Source organism: Ornithorhynchus anatinus, chromosome 1, assembly GCF_004115215.2.
Source record: "Ornithorhynchus anatinus isolate Pmale09 chromosome 1, mOrnAna1.pri.v4, whole genome shotgun sequence".
NCBI lineage: Eukaryota > Metazoa > Chordata > Mammalia > Monotremata > Ornithorhynchidae > Ornithorhynchus > Ornithorhynchus anatinus.
Window position 1 is genome coordinate 147,663,331 of NC_041728.1, and position 8,386 is coordinate 147,671,716.

Genomic DNA, 8,386 nt, shown 5'->3' on the forward strand with positions numbered 1-8,386 from the left:
GGAGAGAATGAGTTCACCAAGAGAGTGAGTATAGATGGAGAACAGAAGAAGACCAAGAATTGACCCTTGAGGAACTCCTACAGTTAGGAACCCCACATTAGTACAATCACTCATCCTATCCCGACTGGATTACTGCATCCTGACCTCCCAACCTCCTGCCTCTCCCCACTCCAGTCCATACTTCACTCCACTGCCCGGATTATCTTTCTATAGAAACGTTCAAGGCATGTCACCCCGCTCCTCACATATCTCGAGTGGTTATCTATCAACTTCTGTATCAAACAAAAATTCCTCACTATCGGCTTTAAAGTTCTCCATCACCTTGCCCCTTCCTACCTCACCTCCCTTCTCTCCTACATCCACGCCCGCACACTCCGCTCCTCTGATACTAACCTTCTCCTTGATCCTGCCTGTCTGGCTGCCGACCCCTGGCCCACATCCTACCTCTGGAATGCCATTCCTCCTCAAATCCACCAATCACTCTTTTCCGCTTCAAAGCCCTACTGAAGGCATACCTCCTCCAAGAGGCCTTCCCAGACAAAGCCCCTTTTTCCTCAGCTCCCCTTCCCTTCTGCGTCATCTCGACGCTTTGCTCTCCCACCCGCCCCACAGAATTTTTGGATATATGTGTATATCTATAATTCTATTTATTTATATTGATGCCCGTCTATGTGTTTTGAGGTCTGTCTCCCCCTCCCTCCAAGACTTTAAGCCCATTATGGGCAGGGATTGTCTCTCTTAATTGCCGTACTGTCCTTTCCAAGTGCTTAGTACAGTGGTCTGCACACATTAAGTGCTCAGTAAATAACGAATGAATGAATGAATGAATGGAGGTGGGGTGTTCTGGGAGAGATGTATCCATGGCATCACGATGAGTCGGAGATGACTCCAAGCATAAGACAAGACAAGGCATCTTCCTGTAGTAACAGATTCCAGATGTTTGCCTCCTGCTGTGTGAAGAATTGATTCTCTTCCTTTGTTTGGAGGCTACTACTTTCCAGCTCCAATGGGTACCTGTCTCCAGGTGAACACGGAGTACCCACCATCTCAAGGTCAAATGCTGCCCCTTGACTGCCTGAGCCAAGGCGGAACTGGGAAGTGCGGGTGGGATATCACCCCCACAACCGAAACTACTAGATTGACAGCCAAATCTGGGAATACAGAAGGTGTCCCTTGCCCTTGTGCCAATCAAATTAGGTATGGAGGACGGGGGAAGGGCGGAGATTGGATAAACTGAGGCCGGAATCTGGAATGGCCTACGAGCACAGGTAATAGATCCCTGCGGCCTCTGACCTTCTGTGCAGCGGATAGAGACTTGCAGCAATCACAAGTGCGAGAGGCCCGCTCTTCCTGCACCAAGTGAGGAGCCGTGGGATGGGCTACTGTCATTCATTCATTCATTCGCATTTATTGAGCGCTGACTGTTTGCAAAGCACTATACTAAGCACTTGGAAAGTACAATTCAGCAATAAAGAGAAACAATCCCTGCCCATACTGGGCTCACAGTCTAGAAGCGGGGAGACAGACATCGAAACAAGTAATCAGCCATTAATATAAATAACTAGATATTTAGATATATACACATATAGATATATACGCATTAAAACAAGTGAACAGGCAATCCCGTTCACAAGCACTCGTGGGGCTGGAAGCTAGGCTCTTGGCCACGGTGTGTGGCACATAAGCGGTTTCCTCCCAAGTGGGATGCGCTCATGGGTGGGAGTTAGCCACCTCACCACGTGCTAACAAACCACAAGTGAACTCCTCCTGGGTGGGACCTGGCTGTTTTGCCATGCATGAGTAACACAAAAGTTTATTCCTCCCAATAGGGAAGCTCTGATAGCATTAAACATATTCCTCTGCGTTTAGTCCGCGCGTCCAAAATAATCAAATTCAAATTCAATTCACCTCGCAGAATAAATTATGTACCAAACTCAGTCTTTCTGTCCCTGGCCTCTCTCTCTCTCTCTCTCACCGCTCCGATTCTCAAACGAAACCGTCCCCGGGCGATGGGTGACGGTACCCAACTTGTCCCGTTGTGTGATTTGGTGAACAGCCTTGCCTATGCTTTTCGTAAGTCTCCTTTCCGTCTTTGCCCTTCCAGGCTGAAGAAGCCGAAGCTTTCAGCAAAGCCTCATACCAAAGACTCTCCAGCCCCTTGAGCATCCTGGTTGCCATTCTCTGTACTTTTTCCAGCTCAGTTTTGTCCTTCCTAAACCCCACACGGTATTCCTAATGCAGGAGCACCAACATGTTCATCCCCTCGATTTTATTTATTGCTATTGTTCTTGTCCGTCTGCCCCGATTAGACTGTAAGCCCGTCAGAGGGCAGGGACTGTCTCTGTTAGCGATTTGTCCATTCCAAGCGCTTAGTAAAGTGCTCTGCACATAGTAAGCGCTCAATAAATACTACTGAATGAATGAATGAACGTTATGATTATTTCTGTAGTTTTCTATCCCCCTTCCCGATTATGTCCATTTCGTTTGTTTGCCACCATCCATCAAAACAGTAGTTTGAGGAAGTCAGGTCTAACTAAAATCTCTTTTTGGAGTCATGACCGACGGCAGTTCATTGGAGAAGTTGAGTGCCTTGTCCAAAGTCACACAGGCTGATACGGGCAGAGTCAGGATTTGAACCCAGGTGTTCTGACTCCTAGGCCTGTGCTTTTTCCAACTGCCACACAGCTCCCTAGAGCATCAACGTACCGTATCTCTGCCCGCCTCCCCATTCTCTGCACCCACTCCCCCAGTGAGAAGATTTGGAGCAGGGTGAGAGATTAAGAGTGGAACTGCACCAACCGAACTCTTATCAACTCCCTCATGCAGTTTTTCATTTCTGATGTTGTAACGAAAGGACAAGGTTCATGTAGCATTTACAGTGGGAGAATCCATTATCACACTCTCACCAGGAGTTTTGAAATTTCTTTGTCAAGTTCCTTCGGCACTCAGGGGATGCCATCCAGACGCAGTGATACGTTTACATCGAGTTTACTAATTCGGTCCGAAACAAACCAAGTGATCACCGTAAGTTTCACCTAGTGCCTCTGACCCATCTCAACCCAGTGAAAGGAATATGGTAGTGGGAGTCAGGAGAACTGGATTATCAACTCAGACAGCTGACTTGCTGTGTGACTTTGGGCAAATCACCTAACCTCTCTGAACCTTAGTTTCCTCATATGTTCCGGCTCTTATGTCCTCATATGTCCTCATACATCCTGGATCTGCCATTTCTCTGCTCTGTGACTAGAGGAAAGTTCATTTCTCTTCTCTGTGCCTCAGTTACCTCATCTGTAAAATGGGGCTTGAGACCGTGAGCCCCACATGGGTCAGGGACTGGGTCCAACTCGATTTGCCTGTATCCGTTTTAGTGCCTAGTACAGTGCCAGGCACATAGTAAGTGCTTAACGAATACTATTATTTTATTATTATTATTTTTATTATTATTATATAAAATAGGTATGAAGTAGCCACTCAGTCCCTCTCAGGGTGAGCCCTTTAGAGGACAGGGACCATGCTTGAACTAATTATCTGGAAGCAGCGAGGCTCAGTGGAAAGAGCCCAGGCTTGGAGTCAGAGGTCGTGGGTTCTAATCCTGGCTCTGCTGCTTGTCAGCTGTGTGACCTTGGGCAAGTCGCTTAACTTCTCTCTGCCTCAGTTACCTCATCAGTAAAATGGGGATAAAGACTGTGAGCCCTATGTGGAACAACCTAATTACCTTGTATCTACCCCAGCCCTTAGAAGAGTACTTGGCACATAGTAAGCGCTTAACAAGTACCAACATTATTATTATTATTACTATTATCTCGGCACATAAATGTGATAATACAAAAAGAAATTTGAAGGCACGAATATAACATTTTTCCCAATAAAGGAAGGAAGTCACTGAGACTCTCAACCCTCTCTTTTTCATCCCTGTGGATGCCTTATACACTGTATTAGAATCCAGAGAAGAATTTGGGGTCTGTTATTGTTATATTGTACTCTCCCAAGTGCTTAATACGTACACACAGTAAGTGCTCAATAAGTGCCAGTGAATGAATAAACTAGGACCAACATAGAGAAGCAGCGTGGCTCAGTGGAAAGAGTCCGGGCTTGGGAGTCAGAGGTCATGGGTTTGAATCCCAGCTCTGCCACTTGGCAGCTGTGTGACTGTGGGCAAGTCACTTCACTTCTCTGTGCCTCAGTTACCTCATCTGTAAAATGGGGATTAACCATGAGCCTCACGTGGGACAACCTGATCACCCTGTGTCTACCCCAGTGCTTAGAACAGTGTTCTGCACATAGTAAACGCTTAACAAATACCAACATTATTATGACTGACCACCCCAAGATTCTAGGCTTCAAGGCTGTCCATCACCTTGCCCCTTCCTACCTCTCCTCCCTTCTCTCTTTCTACCGCCCACCCCGCACGCTCCGTTCCTCCGCCGCCCACCTCCTCGCCGTCCCTCGGTCTCGCCTATCCCGCCGTCGACCCCTGGGTCACGTCCTCCCGCGGTCCCGGAACGCCCTCCCTCCTCACCTCCGCCAAACTGATTCTCTTCCCCTCTTCAAAACCCTACTTAAAACTCACCTCCTCCGAGAGGCCTTCCCAGACTGAGCTCCTCTTCTCCCTCTACTCCCTCTACCACCCCCCCTTCACCTCTCCGCAACTAAACCCACTTTTCCCCCTTTCCCTCTGCTCCTCCCCCTCTCCCTTGCCATCCCCTCAGCACTGTACTCGTCCGCTCGACTGTATGTATTTCCATTACCCTATTTATTTTGTTAATGAAATGTACATCGCCTCGATTCTATTTAGTTGCCATTGTTTTTACGAGATGTTCTTCCCCTCGACTCTATTCATCGCCATCGTTCTCGTCTGTCCGTCTCCCCCGATTAGACCGTGAGCCCGTCAAAGGGCAGGGACCGTCTCTATCTGTTGCCGACTTGTTCATTCCAAGCGCTTAGTACAGTGCTCTGCACATAGTAAGCGCTCAATAAATACTATTGAATGAATGAATGAACATCATCTAAGGCAGGGATGGCCCTCAGGCTCCCTGCTAGCTATTCTTCCTGAATGAGAGCATATAAGCCGTATTGACCGTTCCCAAGTACTTAGTACTGTGCTTTGCACATAGTAATTGCTCAATTAATATCAGTGATTGATTGATGAATAGTAAGCACTTAAAGAATCCCTCAGTGATTATAATTAAGTGGTCTTGGCTGAGCCCAGGTGAGCCCGTTGGAGGGTATGGGCCTGGAGATTAGCTGATGAAGTCCCAGGAGGACAGGAAGCAGTGTGGTTCAGTGGAAAGAGCCCGGGTTTGGAAGTCAGAGGCCATGTATTAGAATCCCGGCTCTGCCCCTTGGCAGCTGTGTGACTGTGGGCAAGTCACTTCACTTCTCTGTGCCTCAGTTCCCTCATCTGTAAAATGGGGATTAACTGTGAGCCTCACGGGGGACAACCTGATTACCCTGTGTCTACCCCAGCGCTAAGAACAGTGCTCTGCACATAGTAAGCACTTAACAAATACCAACATCGTTATTATTATTATTATGGCACAGACAGCCTCCCTGCTCCTCTCTGCCCCTTCTGCTTTGTGGCCCAGAGAAAAGTCCGCCTCTTCCCAGAAGCCTTTGTTGATGGACTCCACCCATTTTTCTGCGACTTGGGGCCAAGAGCCCAGTTCTGGGAGCTGGGACGCTGGGTGCACCGCTGACTCTCGGTATGGCCCGGGGTGGTGACGGGGGGAGGGACTCTGGGCTCTGGCCGGAGAGGTGTCCCACAGCACTCACTGTGTGACTGAGGGATGCGGGGCTGATACTCCAAGGTGAGCGAGAAGGCTCAGCTCAGAAACCACCTGAGTGTGAGGAGAGCCAAGTCTCTTCTTTAAGGGACCTTCTTTAATTGGCCCAGCAATGGTCAGGGGCACCACCTCACCACGCTCAGAGAAAACCACTGAATAGTGGGCTTCAAGGGAGGTTAAGGAAACCCGTCTTCGTTCACCACATTAAACAGCGGCCAACGTGCTTGCTCCAACCTCTCCGCTGCAATTCCTGGCTGTCTGTTTTTACACTTCAGACTCTGATGATGGGAACGTAATGGGCACCACACCCTTCTGGGAGACGAATAATAATAATTAATAACTACGGTATTTGTTTAGCGCTTACTATGTGCCAGGCACTGTTCTTAGCGCTGAGGTAGATGCAGACAAATCAGGTTGGACACAGTCCCTGTCCCACGTGGGGCTCACGGTCTCAATCCCCATTTTACAGATGAGGCAACTGAGGCACAGAGAAGTGAAGTGACTTGCGCAAGGTCACACAACAGACAAGGGAGGAGCGGGGATTAGAACCCATGATCTTCTGGCTCCCGGGCCCGGGCTCTATCCTGGTGACAGTTATGGCAGGGCCCAGGGCCCAGGCGGAAGGGTCCGCATCTCCGGCTGGAGGTGAGTAGGAATGGTTAAAGAGTCGATGAAGCCATGGCCCAAGAGTGGACGCGAAGGAAGGGGAGGACAGCGGTATGCCCATACGGCCCAAGGAGAGGAGGATGGGGAGTCCGGCCGAAGGATGGCCTTGTATCAGCAGGGCAAACCAGGCCTACACATGGAGCACAACCCAGCCCCAATCCCACAACCCTCACACGTCACCCACGCTGGACAAGGTTCAAATGTCGTTAGTCTGAAAACAGATATTTCCTCCACCCCATGACACAGAATGAATTGCTTTATTAGAAAATGTTTATTACCATTCCTATCTTTGCATTTTTGGCCCTCAATAATTGCCCTCTGAGGTCCCTCCGTTCATTCATTCATTCAATCATATTTATTAAGCACTTACTGTGTACTCATTATTATTACTTGGGCTCTAGGTCTCCCGGTGATGCTAAATGATGAGGAGTGCAGGATGGCTTCTCTTTAGACTGGAATTCATTCATTCTTTCACCTGTATTTACTGAGCACTTACTGTGTGCAGAGCACTATACTAAACGCTTGGGAGCACACAATATAACGATAGACACATTCCCTGCCCACAGTGAGTTTACAGTCAAAAGGGGGAGATAGGCATTTAATACAAATAAATAAATTGCAGATATGTACATGAGTTCTGTGGGGCTGGGAGGGGGAATGAATAAAGGGAACAAGTCAGGGAGACACATAAAGGAGTGGGAGAAGAGGAAATGGGGGCTTAGTCAGGGAAGGCATCTTGGAGGAGATGTGCCTTCACTAAGGCTTTAAAAGAGGGGGAGAGTAATTGTCTGGCAGATTTGAGGAAGGAGGGCATTCCAGGCCAGAGGGAGGACATGGGCAAGGGGTTGGCAGTGACTCTTTTTGGAGTCATGACCGACGGCAGTCGGGGAGGGAGTCTGGGCCCCCTCCTCCAACATCTTTGGCTCATTCCTGGTCATTTGCTGGGATCCCTGGGCTCTCTGCCACTGCCCGACAGCTCAAAGACCTTACTAGCAGGACCCATGGTGGTCTGCAGCAAGCCCAGCTCCATCCCTTAGCCCCAGGAAAAATCTTCGCCCTACAAAGCCCTCCTCCAATAGAGGAGGAGGAATTGAAGTCATGGGATTTATTGAGCATCCCACTAAGGCGATGCACTGAACGCATCTCTTGGGAAAGCACAACAGAATCACAAGACATACTCTCTTCCCCAAAGGAGCCTTACATTCCCATTGTTTCCCCCACTATATGGTAAGCCCTTGGAGGGCAGGAATTGTTTTTACCAACTTTATTGTGTTGTAATCAATCCATCAATTTAACCATGGTATTTATTGAGTGTTTACTGTGGTCTGAGCTTTCTTCGAGGTACTTTCATTCATTCATTCATTCACTCATATTTATTGAGCGTTTACTGTGTGCAGAGCACTATACTAAACCCTTGGGAAAGTACAATTCAGCAGTAAAGAGAGACAATCCCTGCCCACAAGGAGCTCACAGCGGGGAGAAAGACATCAATACAAATAAATGGATGTCAATATAAATTAATAAAATGACATATATGCATAAGTGCTTTGGGGCTGGGAGAGGGGGAAGAGCAAAGGAAGTAAGTCAGAGTGATACAGAAGGGAGTGGGAGAAAAGGAGCAGTGGGGCTTAATCTGGGAAGGCAGAAGCAGCATGGCTCGGTGGAAAGAGCCTGGGCTTGGGAGTCAGAAGTCATGGGTTCTAATCCCGACTCCACCACTTGTCAGCTGTGTGACTTTGGGCAAGTCACTTCACTTCTCTGTGCCTCAGTTACCTCATCTGTAAAACGGGGATTAAGACTGTGAGCCCCACGTGGGACAACCTGATCACCTTGTATCCCCCCAGTGCTTAGAACGGTGCTTTGCACATAGTGAGCGCTTAACAAATACCATCATCATCATCTTGGAGGAGGCATACCTTCAGTAAGGCACTTGGGAG